Source organism: Opisthocomus hoazin, chromosome 4, assembly GCF_030867145.1.
Source record: "Opisthocomus hoazin isolate bOpiHoa1 chromosome 4, bOpiHoa1.hap1, whole genome shotgun sequence".
Lineage (NCBI taxonomy): Eukaryota > Metazoa > Chordata > Aves > Opisthocomiformes > Opisthocomidae > Opisthocomus > Opisthocomus hoazin.
This window is the reverse complement of record NC_134417.1, coordinates 42,024,211-42,044,696: the sequence shown is the minus strand read 5'-3', so window position 1 is coordinate 42,044,696 and position 20,486 is coordinate 42,024,211. Positions and strand designations below refer to the sequence as shown.

Here is a 20,486-nt window from a genome sequence, read left to right as displayed (position 1 = left end):
ATTGAGCACAGTCAAGATGTTCGCTGCTCTGAAATGTGTGTCATTCATCAGGCAAAGCTGGGATTGCATGTCACGTACAAAGTGGCAGGCTGAAAACATTGTCAGAACAACATGCAAATCACACCGCTTTGACCTGGCTGCCTCACAGTAAGGAGATGCTGAAAATGAAGGATAACTTCTCCTTGCAGGCCTGAAGGAGAAGAAGCCAGGGAGCATTCCTATGAGCTTAATTTTTTTTTTAAAAAGCGGTAGTCAGTCCCACATACACACCATAAGAAGGGCACATAAATTTACCTTCACTGGAATGAAGAAAATCAACATCTGCGTACCAGCGGTTTGCCAGACTGACAACGCAAAACTGGAAGATGGTGAGAGTTTTTTCACCTTAACATCACAAAGATGAAAAAGATGAGAGGCAGCTGTGGTTAAAATTCAACTTGCAAAAGAAATGGTGCAACAGTGGTAATGAAGCAATTCCTTCAATATGTCTTGTCTCTTCCATGCAGCCCCCTCTGCATGGCGGGGCCGATCCGGGTGGCAGTGGCATCGGCTCCCACCCCATGCTCTCACCAAGGGCAGCACTGTAGTCACAACCACGGAGCAGACCTCCAGGCTGTTCTTGGCACGCCTAGCCAATGCCAGCAGAGCTGCTTTCCAGCTGCTCATCCTTCTAGGGATCACGTCAATTTTGTTGTTGGATGTTCACTGCTTGCCCTAGTGTCTGGCAGGAGAAAAATAACCAAAATTATCCCTAGCAAGCAGAGGCCAAACAAAGCATCCGGTGTGGCAGCAGTCCCCAAAACCTCAGTGTGGCCTTCCTAACTCCCTGCAGTGTTACAAACTGCACTGCAGAAAAATGGCTATCCTTTGTGCCTCCTTGCAAGGTGTCACTCCCCTCCGCTGCTCATGGTCCTTTGACTGTGCAGGCTGCAGCACCTTTCTCACCAACACACCAGCCATCCTTCTACTCCCACTAGGTCTCACTCCTTGTCCTGCCAGGAAAAAATGTTCAGAACCACCCAGTGCATCTGCTCTGCTTAATGCTTGCTGTTTGTACTAAATCAAGCAAGCTTCCCCCAACATAGGGAAGTATGGCGTTGGCCTTGGTTCAGCAGCCTTCCCACGTGGACATCTTCGACAAACTGGTTGGAATCACAAAATCACAGAATGTTCGGGGTTGGAAGGGACCTCTGGAGATCATCTAGTCCATCCCCTCTGCCAAAGCAGACACACCTACAGCAGGCTGCACAGGACCTTGCCCTGGCAGGTTTTGATTATCTCTAGAGAAGGAGACGCCACAAACCCTCTGGGCAACATTTTCCAGTGCTCCATCACCCTCAAAGTAAAGAAGTTCTTCCTTGTGTTCAGCTGGAACTTCCTATGCTTCAGTTTGTGGCCGTTGTCCTTTGTCCTGTCACTGGGCACCAAAGAAAAAAGTCTGACCCTATCCTCTTGACACCCACCCTTAAGATATTTGTAGGCATTTATAAGATCCCCTTCTCTGCCTGCTCTTCTTCAGGCTAAACAAGCCGACCTCCCTCAGCTCTTCCTCATAGGAGAGATGCTCCAGTCTGCTCGTCATCTTTGTAGCCCTCCACTGGACTCTGTCCAGTAGTTCCTCATCTTTCTGGAGCTGGGAAGCCATTCAAAGGGATGTAGGGCTGCTGTGAGATACATCTCCACCAGCACTGGGGATGGAGACAATCCACCCCTGTGTGATCAAGGATGGTAGGGGATAAACAGGTGCTACCTTATTTTGATCTTTTGGAAGACGTCTGGGTCTCTAAGGCCTAAGTGTTACATGAGTTGAGCTATACATAGCAGGAAAAGCTTCTGTTTTCAGTCCATTTCACATCGCTTTTTACTCTGTGTCTGCACATTTTGTCTCAAGAAATTGAAAGTGAATGCATATCTCTCCTGCTCTCTCTTTCACATACTCCACATCCTAATCAGCTACTTCCTTGTGTCCGTGCTCAGTCTTGCGAAGGTCTCCCCTCCACAGCTTTTCTCCTTCTGCCAAAGGCGATGTTTCCTGTGCACATTATCCAAGGTACAGTGAGATATTCCCCGCTGCAGGGTGGTGGGGCCAGGCTTTTCTGTTCTGATAGCGTCTCCTGGTAAATAGCAGTTCCCTGAAGACACCCTTGTTCATGGCGTGAGCAGCAACAGCCGAGCGGAGGGAAGGGAGGGAGCATCCAGACCCATTGACTTACCTGTGCCACAGTCAGGTCTGAAGATGGCCAGCACAGCAGTCTGGTTTGCAACTCATTCCTGCTGCAAGGAAGTGTGGGATCATGTCTGGTATTTTAAAACCACTTAACCAGAAGTTACTAGAACCCAAAGGGGTACTGGGAAGGTGAATTATTTGATTAGTGGGATTGAGTGTGATCATACTCTGAATCACCCACAGCAGACTCACTTGCCGCTCTGTCATGCTTGCAGGCAGGCCTCAAGCACATCGTCTTACATTAGTAGGCACTGGGGAGACTAAGCCGACAGTACATGTGGTACGCATTACGTAAGCGCAGCTATCCATACTACTAAGTGCCGGCTCAGTTGACTAAGACATTTGAAGCTCAGTCCTGCCAGGAGTGAGATATCAGCTGCACAGGGACAAAGTAAGCCCAGGCTGTTATAATGTAAGCAGAAGGTTATCCCACAAAAATAGTACTTAGATCCCATGTATTCAGTTTCTTGCTTAACAATGCACAAGGTAATTCATCTAACGGTACTGGAGCTAAAATGAAAGTTAATACTGTGGTGGGGCTGACTAGAAAAGCACACTGGAGCAGATCTTTTTTTTCAATATTTACATAGTTTGCAGCATTTTACCATGTAAATAAAATGGTAAATACACAAAAATAGCCCAAGACAAAATTATTAGCCTACTCCTACCCACCGTATTATACATGCAGCTTTTAAACCATCTGCTGTAGTTTTTCTGGAGACATGTACAGTCCTGTGGCCTCTAGAGGATACTGTAATATGAACTATTAGTACAAATGGCAGGCAAATCTGCTTTACTGACATTCTGAAACTGACTCACAGGTGCTTTATGGAAGGAACAGAAAATCAGTTTAATTCCTGTAAATAAATCTTCATTGGACAATAAAAGACTCTTGCTACAGACTTCCGTAGAAGGGCAAATGATCCCACATGCCCAGACTGGAAGAGACAGATTTCTTCTTGAAGACTGCAGTACCAAGACAGTTGCTATCCTCCACATTGTTTGCAAGGCTCTGCTTTTTAAAGACCTCAGAGACACCACAATGAAACCGTGCTGGCCTTTCCTCTGGATACCCGGAGTGCAATGGGACATGCAAGCGTGCATGCAACATTAACTGGGGCAATCTTTGTGTCCTGTGCATTTGTATGCATTTTTTGCAAAGAAAAACTGGTGCACTAGGCATATCTGTATCTCCAACGTGCTCCTTGTGGACATAATGAAGCCTTGGCTAGATCTCAGCTGCTCCGCAGCACCGCTGGTGCAGAGGGTGAATGCTAGCTGTGCAGAAAGCACTGTTTCCCAGCCTGTGTTCTCGCAGTATCTTCCTGGTGTTGACCATATTGTATTCACAGGTCAGAATGCTCTAGCTTGGCTTCTATAAAATCCCAGTGGCCTTTTTGTTGGCTTGCATGACATTAGTAATGGTTGAAAAAATACAGCCTGCTTCACTGTATAATGCCCCCTTCCCACCCCCAGGCACACAAATCCAACCAATATAATGCATCAGCTGAGATATCAGATACCGGAGCAGACAAACGGTCCTTCATTTGACAGCACTGTACTTACTCACTGCTTAGACTTCAGTTACACAATAACTGCTAATTGACAACGAAGCTCCATGATTTCTTGAGTTGTAAGAGCTCTTTAAGAAGTCTTCCCGCTTCAGTGCCCCAATTAGCCCCCCTCATAGAATGACCACACTAGTCACATTTAATGTTGGCGATTAATGAAATAATCTACAGCAGGCCAGAGGCATCGAAGAAGCTTCTTGCCTGCAGTACAGTCTCTGTGAGTGAACTCCTCTGCCTGCCAGATCAGTGCAGCCGTGGGTGGCGGAGGTAATAGGAATGGTCATTTTTGCTCTTGTTCCTGTAGTGTGGGTCCACCTCCAGACTAAGCCAGGTCATCCTCAGCCCCAAAGAGTCATTTTTGCAGGCAGGCATCACCAGCTAGTGGTCTTTGCATGTTTTAATTTAAAAACTGGGGGGATGCCCCTTGGCCCCTCAGAGTATATACCACTTTCATAGCCAGCTTTCAAAGATGTTGCCCTCTTGTAAGTAAGATTTTACCCTCTTTTAAGCAGCATCACTGTGGCTTTGGTCTCAGACGAGGCAAGGAAAGACTTAACAAGTAGATGGAGTAACGCCTAATGTAATATTGTACCCTCTGAGTCTCTCTACAGAAGAAGATTCAACACATGCTTAGTGGAAATGCAAACACAGATTGAGTAAGTGCCTTTCCCCCACTGTCTTGGGAGCAAGGAAAGAAGACCTGTCAGTGCTAATGAGATCTAGAGCAGGTGATGTAATTATCATCTGAGAGTCTGAGCAGGATGAGACAGATGTTGCTTTCAGGGTTCATTGCTTTATTAGCAACACCTGCTCACCATCTTACATGATACCCTCCTTGCCACACCAGATACAGCCCAATATAAAATGAACTGGTTTGAGTAAAACCAAAACACTCTTGGTGATATCAAAGCCACACTTGAGGCTGTCCTTAAACAGTGGGAGTCCCGGCACGAATTGAAAACAGGGCCAAAAACTATTCTTAAATAAAGCAAGTATGCCATTCCTGCTTCCCGAGAATCTGTCTCCAAGCTTGTACATCACCACAAGTCCCTTCTTCCCAAACCAGGATCATCGGCTTTGCACAGAGCTGCAGAGGAATGATGACTCTCTACTTGACTGCAGGCTGAGAAATAAGATAGCTAACCATGGTTTTGAGGTTACTGTGGAAAGGAGGGCCCAGCTGACGTTCACCTCATCAGATTAAGTGCTGCTGAGGAATGGAGGCAGCTTCCGCTGTGGTGGGAATGGCACAGAGAGACTTGGGGTGTGTAAAAACCACTATTGCATGTCAAATCTCAGTCAAGCATCTGCAATAAGGCCTGACGCTACAGATCAGCACTTAAAAAGGAAAGATGTGTTTAAAAACCCAATTTTGCCCTAGGGAAGATGGAGGGAAATGGAAAGATGCTGTGGATCAATTTAAACCCTTGTGACACGAGTGCAATGGCATAATAGCAACTGTATGCCCTGTGATGCTTGGATCCATGTTCACTCCTGCTACTGAGGGCTGAGAACAAGTGGACAAGGGTGATAAAAATCCATTAAACTTGGGACAAGGTGAGTTAAGACTGTAAAGTGCTTTGAGAATCTTGTACCACTGGACCCCAAAATGTTACCACAACACAGATTACTGGCAGAAAACGGTGCTCTGTAAATCAGTGTAGACTGAATTGGATTAACTTCATGGATACACTTGGATAGGTCTAAAATCACACCTGTGAAATGTGTTGCTCTTGCTCTTAGGCTTGGCTGGATTGTAGGGAGCAATATAAGATCTTACTAGAAGGGAGGAGGTGTTAACAGTGTCAGTAGGCACAAAAGAAATCTGGCTTTGCCACCAGCCCAGCTTGACAAGAGAAAAAGCCTTCTTTTCAAGTTGTATTCACTCATTTAAATATTTTTCAGGTAATTAACATTGGGCACCAACAGAGCTAATGTTCCTTGAGGAAGAGTGAAACATTTATTATCCTTCTGAATTCCTTCCTGAAATGATTGAGGTGAAAGAAAGGTTAGAAGGAGAGTCTTTTCTAGGTTGTCTTATATCTCTTTTGTCTTTCACATTGGTTCCAGCAATGGAAAGTTGTTAATCACCTATCAAGATGGCAGATAAAAGTTGCCTTGGGGTTAGCGAGGATTGGAAAAGATCATTTAAGCATGGCAATTAATTGAAACAAGTAAGATGGGGACAGACTCTTTATTCAAAGTTAAGTATCAGGTGATAGGCAACAGATCTGGACTGGTATTAATAAAAATTGAGTGAGGAATCCTAGCTGACAAAGATGAAAAGTAGAAAATTAGTTATAAGGTAAGAAGAAAAAGCAGTAAATGAGTAGAGAAGAAGTTTATAGTGATAATCCCAATTTATTTGTTGTTTTAAATTATTTAGCTGGAAACCTCTGACTGCCTTTCCTCCTAATTATGTTAGCCATGTCTGTACCACACAGATGAAGCAGTGGGAGTCAAACATCAGCCATCTTTGATACTCCAGAAGAATGCTTCTGACAGCGGTTGCATTATACATCTCTGTGACAAAGTTTTCTCTCCCAATTAGACCCTGGGGACACCGCAGATACATATCCTGGAATGCTGCAGCCACAGAGTTGCTCGAGCTCTCATAACATCTTCTGCTGGATTTATGTATCCTGTGGTTTTGGCACAGCTGCCACCAATTCCTCCTCACACAAGCCTTTGTTTTCACTGGATTCCCCGGGCAGCTGCTGCTGACCACTCACCTCTCCCAAATTTGCTGCAGACTCACAAGGTTGTTTCACAGGGACAGACACCAAAACACCTCCTGCTTTTATCCCCTTTCTGAAGGAGGTGCCAAGAGCTGATGAAATAACCTGCTTTGAAGAGCCAACACAACAAAATGAAACCTGCCCTCAACCTAAAAATACCTAAAAGATTCATGAGGCCTTTCCTTTGAAAAGTCTTGCAGTCAGAACAGCTGGGGATGAAATGCTTTTTACCGTGTTCCATGGTAAAAAGCCTGCATTCATGAAAGTCTCTGGGAGATATGATTCGACGAACTTATGGTCTTTTAACAACAATCAGTTTCCACATGGGTTACTTCTGCCTCTTTGCTGAGCTCAATACATTCTCCACTAAAGAAATCTGTCATCCCAAATCCATGCAAAAAATTTCCCGATGACATAGGCAGAGTTCGAATTTCATCAAGATGAGTAAAATCTCGAACAAAATGCTTCAGTTTCTACAAATTGCCATTTCTATAAGTAAAAGGCATGAGAAGAAATTTAACATTGCAATGAGTGCTGTTTCTTATATATTTAGAAGCTGTAAAGATGTAGTAGGGCTACAGGGTGTTATGGTGTCTATTGGCAGAGTCTGCCTTTTTTCCCTGTTGAGACTATTTGGATTTTAAGCCAAGGTCTGGTGCGGCACGGTGAAAACACCTTGAAACTCAGTGAAAACAAAGAGTAGGCAGAATCCCAGTTTGCCTTTGGAGCAGCTGTCAAAACAAGCTTTGATCTCAGAGGAAACCTGAGGAAGGGAAAGGTTTCCAGGAGGAAAAATTAATTAAATTCACTGATATTATCAGCTGGTTATGAACAGTTACCGTCTAGAAGAAAGGAGGAAACAGGACTGAAATTGCATTTCAGAGACAGTTGTATGTTCAGAAGTCAAAATTTCTCTCCTGGCTGTTACTGAACAACTCACAGTCTTTAAATTGGGGCAGAGGCAACCAGGACTGTTTTCAGCTTCTCTGTGCCCAGAATGTCCATTTCCTAGTGAATCCTGACACCCAACTGCCAAAGCTCAGGGCCTCATGAAAGTTGCCCCTCGGAGCAGACTTTTGTCCTGAAGTGGTGGCTTCCAGATAAATTAGCAGCCTCTCAGTTGTCACTCTCCCTTTCATCTTCATATTTAAAAAAAAAAAAAAGCTTTGAAAAGGTACCATTTCTGTTGTGATAGCTGGCAAAATAAAAAAGCATTCACCTCCCAGAGCTGACAACTGATCCCTGTGCCACGTGTGTGCAGCATCCAGTTATGACTTCTTGATTCCTGCTGAATAAAAGGCCAATTTTAATAAATCTTTGATGCCTTCCAATCAAAGTTCAATATTTGGAGCAATATTTTTTGCATAAATATCCTGTTCAGCTGCTAGCTGGAGCATGCAGAGCCAGGTTGATCTAAAGCATCAATCTTCAGGAAATTGGAGAAGTCCATAATAAGCTCTCAGTCATATTTGCAATGCAAGATTAACATCATTTCTGCATGACTTGTCTCAGTCTAAGTTCTGAAAGACCAGTAACACCCAGAGCAGCTGTGATTAAAGTTCACACACTGGGCTGTCATTTAGTGGGCATTATACTAATTACAGTCCTGCTGGCTTCAGAGGAGAATAGTTCTGCTGTCTTTTAAGATACAAAGGCTGTTGTAATCAAACGTATTCACAATAAATCTCAAAATATTGAGGCTAAATTTCAAAAAAATACATGTTCAGGTAGCAACTTCATGAAGATTTGGAACTTGAAACTTGCTGTGCTGCAGTAGGGAAGATTCAACTTTCCAAAAATTATGTTTTCTTCAGATATGCTGCCTGGTACAATTCTCTTTGCATGCACTATTACTGCTCAGCTTATGGGGCATGACTCATGATACATCACAACACAGACTGATAGCTGGAGAAAACTGGGCTTCTGAACACTGAAATTAAAGGGGAAAAGCCACAGGAATAAGTAATACAATAGACAGAAAGGGCTAGAGCATACAAGTGAGATGTCTCAGAATACATTTTGGCCTGTCATCTAACCCCCGGTAGTGGGCTGTGCACATGCTTTATCTTCCTAAGATCCTAGAGGAAAGTGTGAGATAATGAAAAGAGGTCTTCTGCTACCAAGTCCAGGTATGCTGGTAATTGAGGGTCAGAGCCTTGTGTATTCTCCAGCATCCTCTTGTTATTAGTCCTCTAATAAACAGCCTTCAGGCCACCAGGCAGCTCTGCCCACCTGAAGCCTGCAAGAACGGACACCTGCAGCAGCTGCCCCGTGATTCACATCTCAGCACAGCAACCCACCACACACCTTCCCTTGGGAGGAAGCTGCAGTCTGCCTTTGCCCCCTCAGTAGGGACATTTGTGGTAAAAGTGTAAGTACGTACTGCACTCCTACCTTTTTTTTTTTTACTAAAGAGTCGCACTGGAAAATTTGTCTTGCAGTTCTTCCTATGAATTTCATATTTGTCAGGTGGTGTCTTTTATGGTGCTAAATGATTTCAAGCACTGCTTTGGGATGGGTGCGCTCTACCTCTTGACCAGACTGGTGTTAGTTTGGTGCAAGCTCTGGAGGAGGTAACAGCCTGAGCCACAGCTGGGCCAAGAACTCCTTGAGTTTCAGTCTGCTCTCTGAAAACCCACAACAGAGCAGAGTGACACAGTGAGCATCAATGCATATGAGCTTGGAACACTGATCATGCAATTCACACATGAATAGCCAGTGGCTTTTCCAAGACTCATTTATCAAGGAACAAAGCTAGCTGTGGGTACAAGGAGTCTCCTACATACCTTTCCCGTGGCATGTAACTTGACTACGAGCCAACCACTTTATGCCATAAGTGAGCCTAAGTGAGCCTTCTTTGAGCTCTCCCTGCTAGGCAGCATGGCGGTGATCTCCCCTTGAGCTGGGATGCCCCTCAAGGCAGACAGATCTTTCACCAATGGTAGATCTTTGGTGAGCGACCGTTATCACACGTAAGCCTCTAGTATGACAAATGTGATTTTTCCTTGGCAACTGGGATTGCACGCTGAATTGATTCTAATCAAACGTTCATATATAATACTTTAGACATAAACTGTTGATCAAGTCTGAGGCTAAGTCCAGATCCAGCTGCACCTAGACTTCTCTCTGAGAAGGAGTTTGGAAAGCAAGGGGGGCCATTCTGAACCTCGTGACTTGATGGGAGGGTCTTCCTTACCCCTTTTGTCTCTGGTCTCCCTGTGAATCATTCTAACTCGAGTGTAAATCAGTTTTCCTTTGTACGTTTCTTCCATGTAGTAATGAACAGAGTGAACCTTGCCATCAGACTTTGTTAAGTCACACTTTTACAACATCATATTAAAACCACTTTTGCTAATACCTTTGACTGTGGTTCTTCAAGCAATTTGAATCACCCATTTTACGACAAACCAGCATAGGCAGCAGGATATTAAATCAGGATTTGTGACATGCTTACAACTAATAAATCTTTTTGCAAACTTTGCTTTGGTTTAAGGAAAAGACTGTGTGTTCCTTCCAGTATTTCACACTCGTCCATACCTACAAATTCACGTGCAGAGCACAGTGCATAAGCCAGTCACAGCACGCTTTACCACCTCTGCTGCGTCCCTCTCAGAACAGAAGAGATGTCAAGTTTGGCAACTGGAAGGAAAACAAAGAGGGGATGGAGAGATATCAGACAGCAAAGATAATGAGCAGTTGTCTAAAATCTCTTGCTGCTGTTCTGGCTCTGTAGAGCATACATGCACATAAGTTAATTATTGGGCCTGTCTTTTTTCCCCCAAATGATTATCTCTCAGTAGTAAGATGCAGAGGCTGATGCTATAAAAAGGTGAATGGTTTCAGATTAAATTAAAAGAAGACAATAACTTCATAATGACTTTTCCAGAACATAAGTGTCCTTCCAGCAAAAAAATAATCTGATATCATTGTAAGAGCTGATAAGCTTTCACAATCAAATAGCCACAACATCACAAACTAAATCCACACAACTCATGTACTGTTTGTTATTCTTAGCCTTACAAGCCCTGCACCGGGCATGCCACCTGCCCTTTTGTTCTGCCTTGCTTTGCATAGTCAGATGTGAGCTGCTGAAACACTTCTCAGAAATGCAGCGATATCCGTGCCCAGGGAAGTTATCTTGTGCTGGCCCACCCACACACCCTCCTACTTGACAGGTCTCTTTTGTTAAATCAATACCACAGAAAAGATCATGTCTTTCTTTGCGCAAGTGCATGTAACACTTCAGCGCTGATCACCCTTTGAAATAACCGGGAGCAAAATCACACCGGCAACAGCCTCTATTTTCCTGAAGAAAACAGTGGAATCCCAGAGGAGTAAATGAAATATCTGCACTCCATCCTTGTTTTTAAATGATGGCCTTTGTCCCCAGTGAGTCGAGCCCTAGCAGTGCTGGAGGGATTTTGTGTGGGCAAAAATGTTTAATCACCAAGAGCTCACAGCAGGAGGGAGGTCAGACTATGCAGGTCCTAATCCCGCTCACATTGAAGTCAGCTGAAATACTCCCATGGAGAACATGATCCTGCCTCTCACTGCCTGTGTTTTAGAGTTGAAAAGAATTAAGGAGCAGCTTAAACAAGATGGATTAAGAACAACTTTTTTTAAAAAAATATGATGGAGGAGGGAGAGAAAGAAGGGACAGGCTGATGCATTTGGGAGAAAACCAAACATATCAAGACGATGAGAGATACATAAATGAAACATACCATTAATAACTTGAACTTTTAAGTTGAATGCCTATGTATGTATTCCTTAAGGAAAAACATACTGGATCCAGTGATGTACATATGTGCCCACCTACGGAGATGCTACAGCCAGGGTGAAGGTAATGCTAAACAGACTGTCATTAAAGGAGAAAGAGTTTCCAAGTCGCTTCTGCATGAGGTGGTATGTCCTGGGCAAATGGATGCCAGCCCAAAGACACCGTCAAATCCCTATCTCTGTCTATGAAGGGAGTCTAGGGCAAAGATGTGAAAACAATCCTTTCTTGAACAGTCTGCCTGCTTTTTTGATAAAGGCTGTAATCACTGATATTAGAAACAAGAAAGAAAAGTAGAAACCAATAGAAATTTATATGGAACAAGTTACAATGCATATAAAATAGATTCTAGATTTTTCCTTAGAGTGTTTTTCTTTTTTGTTTTCTACACATTAAAATCTGAAGTTTATGCTGAAGACACCAGGGAAATATTTAGGATGGTTGGGACTAGGTGAGAAGAATTTTGAGCATATGTTCAGTACAATAGAAATTGTATTAAGACCTTCCAGTGTTGATGCTGAAGTTTAGCACTATACAAATACAGCTCCAATCTCTTTGGAAAGTTATGGCAAAAGGTACTCACAAGGAGTTCAGCCGCTGGTAATCTGACCCATTCAAACACGCTGTGCACTGGCAGCCGCAGACTCAGGTTCTCTCCCAGGTAGATGAACAGAGACATTTTTTTGCTCTAAGACAGAGAAACCACAGACGAGGACAGTCATATTCTGAAAAGCATATAAGCTTTACAGGTTTCCCATCCAGCACAAAAGAAGTTTCAGCAGGATGCTGTAGGGACTTAAAAAAAAATATCATAGGAAACATTAAAAAAAGAAATATGTCGCCTACTGTAAGGGTGATTGTGTTACCCAGGCAGGCAACAGGGATAATATGAACACCATCTACAGAACTAGTTGCAATTTAGATGCTGAAAAACCTGATGCTGAAAAAGGCATGAAAATTATGCCAAACACGTCAAAAATTGCTTCTAGTCGGGTTGTTATTCAGAAGCTCATCAAAAGCTCAAGTGGAAGGGAAAGGTCTGTAGAATGTGGAAAGAGGGACAGGCCACTTCAGAGGAATACAAGAACTTGTCACAGAATGCAGGGAAGCAATGAGGAAGGCTAAGGCCCACCTGGAATCAAATTTGGCAAGGGATGTGCAAGATAACAAGACGGGCTTCTTCAAGTACATCAGCAGGGAACAAGACTAGGGGAAATGTGGGCCCACTGCTGAATGAGATGAGTAACCTAATGACAGAAAATACAGAGAAGCCAGAGTTACTGAATGTCTTCCTTGCTTAAGTCTTCACTGCTATGGCTGGCTCTCATAAATCCCCATCCCTGGAGGTAAGAGAGAAAGCCTGGAGAAAGGAATACCTTCTCTTGGTTGAGGAGGATCTGGTTAGAGATCATTTAAGCAATCTGGACACCCACAAATCCATGGGCCCCGATTGGATGCATCTATGAGTGCTGAGAGAGCTAGCAGATGTCATTGCTAAGCTGCTCTCCATCATCTTTGAAAGATCCTGGAGAACAGGAGAGGTACCTGAGGACTGGAGGAAAGCCAGTGTCAAAAGTGCAAGAAGGAGGACCCAGGAAACTACAGGCTGGTCAGCCTCACCTCCACCCCTGGAAAGCTGATGGAACAGCTCATTCTGGATGTCATGTCTAAGCATGTGGGGGAAAAGAAGGTTATCAGGAGTAGTCAACATGAATTCTCCAAGGGGAAATCATGCCTGACCAATCTGATAGCTTGCTATGATGGCATGACCCATTGGTTAGACGAGGGGAGAGCAGTGGATGTTGTCTGCCTTGACTTCAGCAAGGCTTTTGACACTGTCTCCCATAACATCCTCCTAGGGAAGCTCAGCAAGTGTGGGCTGGATGAGTGGTCAGTGAGGTGGATTGAGAACTGACTGAATGGCAGAGCTCAGAGGGCTGTCATCAGTGGCACTGAGTCTAGTTGGAGGCCTGTAACTAGTGGTGTCCCCCAGGTGTCAGTACTCGGCCCAGTCTTGTTCAACATCTTCATCAGTGGCATGGATGAAGAAATAGTGTACCCTCAGCAAGTTTGCTGATGACACAAAACTGGGAGGAGTGGTGGATACACTGCAAGGCTGTGCTGCCTTTTAGCGTGACCTGGACAGGCTGGAGATTTGGGCCCAGAGAAACCTGATGAAGTTTAACAAGTGCAAGTGCAGGGTCCTGCACCTGGGGAGGAACAACCCCATAAACCAGTACAGGCTCAGGGCGGACCTGCTGGAGAGCAGCTCTGCGGAGAGGGATCTGGGAGTGCTGCTGGATGACAAGTCGCCAAGAGCCAGCAGTGTGCCCTGGTTGCCAAGAAGGCCAATGGTATCATGGGGTGCATTTAGAAGAGTGTGGCCAGCACGTCCAGGGAGGTTCTCCTCCCCCTCTACTCTGCCCTAGTGAGGCCCCGTCTGGAGTACTGTGTCCAGATCTGGGCTCTCCAGTTCAAGAAAGATGAGGAACTACAGGAGACCGTCCAGCGGAGGGCTACGAGGATGATGAGGGGACCAGAGCATCTCTCCTATGAGGAAAAGCTGAGGGAGCTGGGCTTGTTTAGCCTGAAGAAAAGAAGGTTGAGAGGGGATCTTATATAGGCCTATAAATATCTTAAGAGTGGGTGTCAGGAGGATGGGTCCAGACTCTTTTCAGTGGTGCCCAGCGACAGGACAAGGGGCAACGGGTGCAAACTGAAGCATAGGAAGTTCAAGCTGAACAGAAGGAAGAACTTTTTTACTTTGAGGGTGACCGAGCACTGGATCAGGCTGTGCAGAGGGGTTGTGGAGTCTCCTTCTCTAGAGACATTCAAAACCCACCTGGACGGGATCCTGTGCAGGCTGATATAGGTGAACCTGCTTTAGCAGGGGACTAGATGATCTCCAGAGTTCCCTTCCAACTCCTACCTTTCTGTGATTCTGTGATAAATATGGTTTCTGAGTAATTTGTTTGCCTGGTGTTACTACTTTCAGAGAGCAAGACCAAGACCTAGAAAATAATCTCCACCCAGCACTGAAGCTACTAACTTCAAGGCAGCTGTAAGCCTGCAATACCAGGAATAAGCTGGAAATGTGGGACACGGTGTATGGGTCGCATCTGAACTTAACTTCTCTGAACCATTGTTGAAAATCATTGTTATGAACCTGAAATATAAAATGGGAATGAATCACTGAAAGTCTTTGGGAGGCCTTTCATTATGAGTATCCTTGCACTAACTTACTGAGTGCACTTCAAAGAAACAAAAAGGAGCAATTGTGCTATCCAGGAACAAGAAGTGGAAATTACTTTAAGCCTCAAAACTGTCACTTACATTTTCAAGAAGTGTTGCCCAAGTGTTTGCAGCATTAGTCAGTTTTCAATTGGCTAATCACAGTTAATCTCAGCCTCAAAACCTGTTATTATTGAGCCAGCCATTGGGAAGGGGAAGGGTAGAAGGGAAGGTTTTGGTGTCACACAGATGTCAATGCAAAGCAACCCTAATGAAACCAGAGGCATCACAGTAGTGTAAAACACAGGGGAAGGCATATTCTGACTGGAGATTGCACCTGTGCCGGTGAGACTGACACGTGAGCAAACAGCACTGAGGAGCAGCCCTGGGCTTCCCCAAAACCCACTCTCCTAGATGGTGAGCAACTCCAAGCACTTGCCAAAGTAGCATGGGAGTGAAGTACCAGAAACTAATCTAATAGCCACCTGTGCTCTCCTGTACTTAGAGGAACTGTTTTTATGGTGGAAAAGATGGTGTGCTTAGGCAGGTTTCCATGGTGGCCAGCCCTGTGACCACACGTGGAAGCACGGCCACCATTTCAGAGACCCAGCTGCTGACTTGGGCAGATGTGGACCTGCAACGGCAGGGGACAAGGGAATAACACTGACTGTGGGTCAGGTGCACGTACATGTTTCTGCCACCGCTACTATGTGTGCCCTGAACAACCCAAGGGTGAGTGAGACTAATGTTTGGATACTACCAGTGCATTACCTTTGCAGTTACCTTTTGCAACCCCAAATATCAATGACCACACAGAAAAGCTGATCTTTGCTAATGGAGCTACCACTCACTTAATCTTCTAGTTTAAGGAGACAGGCACAAAGAAGACCCTAATTCTTTCAGAAATAAATTCGCCATCTGGGAGGAAGGTTGGAAAAAAATAATTTTAAAGAATTACATCTTGAAGCCTCACCTGTTTCTTAAATTTGGACAGATCCAGCATGTAGCGATCAGCCATATGAGTTTATATGTCCCCCGTGTGAGCAGAAGACATGCTGGTGTGTGTCTGCTGGAAATGACACAGAACATTCCTAATCAGTGCTTTGAAAGAAGCTTTTCCCCTCCTCTACATAACTATGCAATCTTTTATCATGATCCCGGGAATTATCCTTTTTCCAATACCCTACTTGACTTTGTTGCTGATGTCATGGAAAAAAAGCAGTCAGTTGTTTACCAGAGCATTCGATTTCTTATCAGCAGATCTGGCTATGAATAATTACACCACATATTAATACCAGAGTAAGCCAGCTAATGGGCTACAGACGCCTAACAAACAACAGGATGAGAGAAGAAAGGGCAGATTGGCAGGAGGTTGTTTGCCTTTGCGAGGGCTGAATTATAGAACTGGCCGGGCTTCAAAACTATGAATCATTAAGACCACGCACACAGCAGTTTTACATCAGTGAGCTCTATTGACTGTAGAGGAGCTAATATTGATCTACTAAACATATGGGAGTGGGGAAGCAGGTCCCACATAGTTAAAAATGTTGTGTTTTAATGTCTGTCCTTTGAATTGTGTTTGTTCCCTGAAACACCCACGCATTTCTGACATCATGACCAGTCCTTTATCCAAAACCCTTGAAATGGTAGCTGTTTCCTTTCAGGTTCACAGTGACAGCAATCTTTGAAACATGACTGGAAAAAGATGATTGTGAGTTACCATGCTTATCATATCTTGTATCTCCCTCATCACATTAACTCAATTTGCAATACCTACACAGATGTCTGTATTTGTGGCTATGTTTCTAAATATCAGAAAATACAGAATTAACTTGCCTTTCCTTAGTAGTTGGGATTTATATTAATTTGTGCAAATAGGGCAAATATCTTACCTCACAGCAGAACTGTTGTATGCTACTTTGCAAACCACAATGTGAGCAGCAAGACGCCACTGCACAACCCTTGGTTCTTCACTCCTGCAAGGAAGTAAGAATGAACGTTGCAGACCATGAAGCCGTGCTCCCCTCAGGGAAAGGAAGTCAGGCTTTGATCGCTTTTCTACCACAAACACACTTCCTTATCCATTATAGGAGATAGCACTAATTAGGCCATTGACTATTAGAGGCTATTTCACGGGCCAACAACAAAAAAAATTAAGCAGAAATCATACTTATCCTATTTTATTCACGGCACTTGGAGACCCTGGACTGACATCAATCGGATGATGTCCATTTGGTTTTCGGTGGTGCGTTCTATCACATACTTGCATACAAATGACAAATTAACATTTTGCATGCCAGCACATAGTAGGTAAACACTGAGTTTAGAATCTTAACTATAACATATGATTTTTCTTTATGTACTTAGGTAATGCTTCAGGTCAAACATAGAGCTTTATTAAATGTTTGCATCTCTAACTGAATCTTAAAATTTTCTTGAATTTGATCATAGGACCTCTCAGCAGCATGGTCTCCCATCCCCAGTGACCTGTTGCTAACAACCTCTGACTTTATTCTTCCAAATATCACAGTCACATCCCTGTCACAGTGAACCATATCACAGGGCTAAAACATATGGAAGCTAAGCAAGGTCTTCTTCTTTTATTCTGACAAGCAAGTGCACATCCACAAACAGTTAACTGTCTTGGCAGCCTCCAGTAACAATAATCAGACCTGCAGCCTGTTGAAATACAGAGAAGAATCTCTCCGAAAGGTAGGGTTACATGAAATACAAGACATTCTTCAATTCAAAAGCTGATTTTCCATCTCTCCACCTTAAAGAAGTAGCGAGTGTGTGATATGCATCTGTCTCAAGGAAAAGCCAGTTTGCAACATGACCTCCACACACTGTGGCCTGTGCACTTGTAAACAAACTAGGCATGATGGAAATCTATCATTTCAGGTTTGGCTATTGAAAACCAAGAATATGGGTGATTTAATTTTCAGCTGTTTACGAAGAGGATGAATAAGGCACAGAGCTCTTTCATTTCTCCTGTTAATCCAGCCTGCCTCATGGAAAACCTGAGCTGTGGCCTTTTGTGACACTTATCCTTTGCTTTTATGCAAGAGAAAGAGACCAGAGGAAATTAAAAAAGCAAGGGAGATAAAGTGATGCCCCAAATGACCAAGACATTGAGAAAAATTCAAAACCAGCAAGTTACCCTGAAGTTTCCAAGTCTCCGGCTCCCTGGTCCCCTCCAGAAAGCCAAACTTCATACCTTGTTGTGGGGTACAATATTCTTGGCCTCTTCTCCTTCAGAGAAAGCACACATGGTTTTAAATGATGAGGAAAAAACACATATTTGTTTGAAGATTAATCTTCACATGCAAGATCTCAGGGAAGGACAACCTTAGGGCTGATTGGCACCTTCCTTGCACAAACATTTGGCAATCTGAAATGCGATCACTTTAAGTCACTCAGTCACAATCAAATACATCCTTTTTTACCTTAAAATATTTCTGGAAACAAATGAGATCACTGAAAATACAAATTAGTGCAGAAATTATTAGATATTTACAGTATATCCATGTGCAGTCAATAAATGATTTTGCCGTATAGAGTGTGAACTAATGAAAACAGACTGGGTGTGGCAGAAGATTCCATTTAATATCAAGTTTATTTAATACAACTGGTTTATTACACACTTCTAAATGAAATGCAGCCTTTCCGACTGCAGTTGACCTGCACCTACACAACGGAAGAAAATCTGACTTACAGAGCAAGGGATAAAAAAATAAAAAGAAACCTGTATTTCTCTGAAAGAAGCTGTGCATACTTGAATCTTAAGGAGACTTGGCAACTTTTAATAACCAAAAGTTATTTATGGTACTTACACCATGATCATATTCACAGTTTCTTCTTTATGATACATTTTTGATCATGGTTATTCAAAAGCAGCTTGATTAAAAATCAAACTTTGGTTTAGAGTGAGTGAATTTCTTCTGCATGGGGCTTCTAATAACTCTAATTATTATTGTATTAATCATGATATCTAGTAACTTCTCCCTTTCAATTTCACATTCTTCAGCTCAGACAAAATCCTGGTAAACCTTTCACATTGACTCTTCTCAAGCATCATGGCTGTTGGATTTAAACCCCTGCACCACACTGGACATCCTCAGTTTCACAGAATCATAGAATCATTAAGGTTGAAAAAGACCTCTAAGATAATCAAGTCCAACTGTCAATCCATCACCACCATGCCTGCTAAACCATGTCCTGAAGTGCCATATCTACACGTGTTTTGCACACCTCCAGGGATGGTGACTCCACCACTTCCCTGGGCAGCCTGTTCCAATGCTTTACAACCCTTTCAGTAAAGAAATTTTCGCTAATATCCAATCTACACCTTCCCTGACGCAACTTGAGGCCATTTCCTCTTGTCCTATTGCTAGTTACCTGTGAGAAGCAACCAACACCCACATCACTACAATCTCCTTTCAGGTAGTTGTAGAGAGCAATAAGATCTCCCCTCAGCCTCCTCTTCTCCAGACTAAACAATCCCAGTTCCCTCAGCCGTTCCTCCTAAGGCTTGTGCTCTAGATCCTTCACCAGCCTCATTGCTCTTCTTTAGGCACACTCCAGCAACTCAATCACAGAATCACAGAATCACAGAATAGTAGGGGTTAGAAGGGACCTCTGTGGGTCATCTAGTCCAACCCCCCTGCCGAAGCAGGGTCACCTACAGTAGGCTGCACAGGATCTTGTCCAGGCGGGTCTTGAATATCTCCAGAGAAGGAGACTCCACAACCTCCCTGGGCAGCCTGTTCCAGTGCTCCGTCACCCTCAGAGGGAAGAAGTTCCTCCTCATGTTCAGACGGAACTTCCTGTGCTTCAGTTTGTGCCCATTGCCCCTTGTCCTGTCACTGGGCACCACTGAAAAGAGCTTGGCCCCATCCTCCTGACACCCACCCTTCAGATATTTGTAGGCATTTATAAGGTCCCCTCGCAGCCTTCTCTTCTTCAGGCTGAACAAGCCCAGTTCCCTCAACCTCTCCTCGTAGTGGAGATGCTCCAGTCCCCTCACGATCCTTGTAGCCCTCCGCTGGACTCTCTCCAGTAGCTCTTCATCCTTCTTGAACTGGGGAGCCCAGAACTGGACACAGTACTCCAGATGAGGCCTCACCAGGGCAGTGTAGAGGGGAAGGAGAACCTCCCTCGTCCTGCTGGCCACACTCTTCTTGATGCACCCCAGGATCCCATTGGCTTTCTTGGCATCCAGGGCACACTGCTGTCTCATGGTTAACCTGTCGTCCACCAGGACACCCAGGTCCCTCTCCGCAGAGCTGCTCTCCAGCAGGTCCACCCCAAGCCTGTACTGGTGCATGAGGTTGTTCCTCCCCAGGTGCAGGACCCTGCACTTGCCCTTGTTGAACCTCATCAGGTTCCTCTCTGCCCAGCTTTCCAGCCTATCCAGGTCACGCTGAATGGCAGCACAGCCTTCTGGTGTATCTACCACACCTCCCAGTTTGGTGTCGTCAGCAAACTTGCTGAGGGTACATTCTAACTCTTCATCCAGGTCGTTGATGAAGAAGTTAAACAAGACTGGGCCCAGTACTGACCCCTGAGGGACACCACTTGTCACCAGCCTCCAACTAGACTCAGCGCCGCTGATGACAACCCTCTGAGTTCTGCCATTCAGCCAGTTCTCTATCCACTTCACCGACCACTCATCCAGCCCACACTTCCTCAGCTTCCCTAGGAGGATATCATGGGAGACTGTGTCGAAAGCCTTGCTGAAGTCAAGGTAGATAACATCCACGGCTCTCCCTTCGTCTACCCAGCCAGTCATGTCATCGTAGAAAGCTATCAGATTGGTCAGGCATGATTTCCCCTTGGTGAATCCATGCTGACTACTCCTGATAACCTTCTTTTCTTCCACTTGCTTCATGATGGCCTCCAGGATAAGCTGCTCCATCACCTTTCCCGGGATGGAGGTGAGG

The 20,486-nt window shown here is 44.4% G+C and overlaps 1 protein-coding gene across 2 annotated transcripts in view; it reads left to right on the top strand.

Annotated features, from left to right (window-relative positions):
• The window catches only part of STAC (SH3 and cysteine rich domain), a 118,155-nt gene that overhangs the window by 78,093 nt on the left and 19,576 nt on the right, over positions 1–20,486 (top strand). Inside the window, exon 12 of one of the 2 annotated variants that reach the window (XR_012763577.1) lies at positions 5,180–5,213. The exons of the other annotated variant lie outside the window; for it this stretch is intronic. The gene's annotated coding sequence lies outside the window, so the exon portion shown is untranslated. Of the gene's footprint in view, positions 1–5,179; positions 5,214–20,486 lie in introns of those variants that run through there. 2 annotated transcript variants of the gene reach the window in all.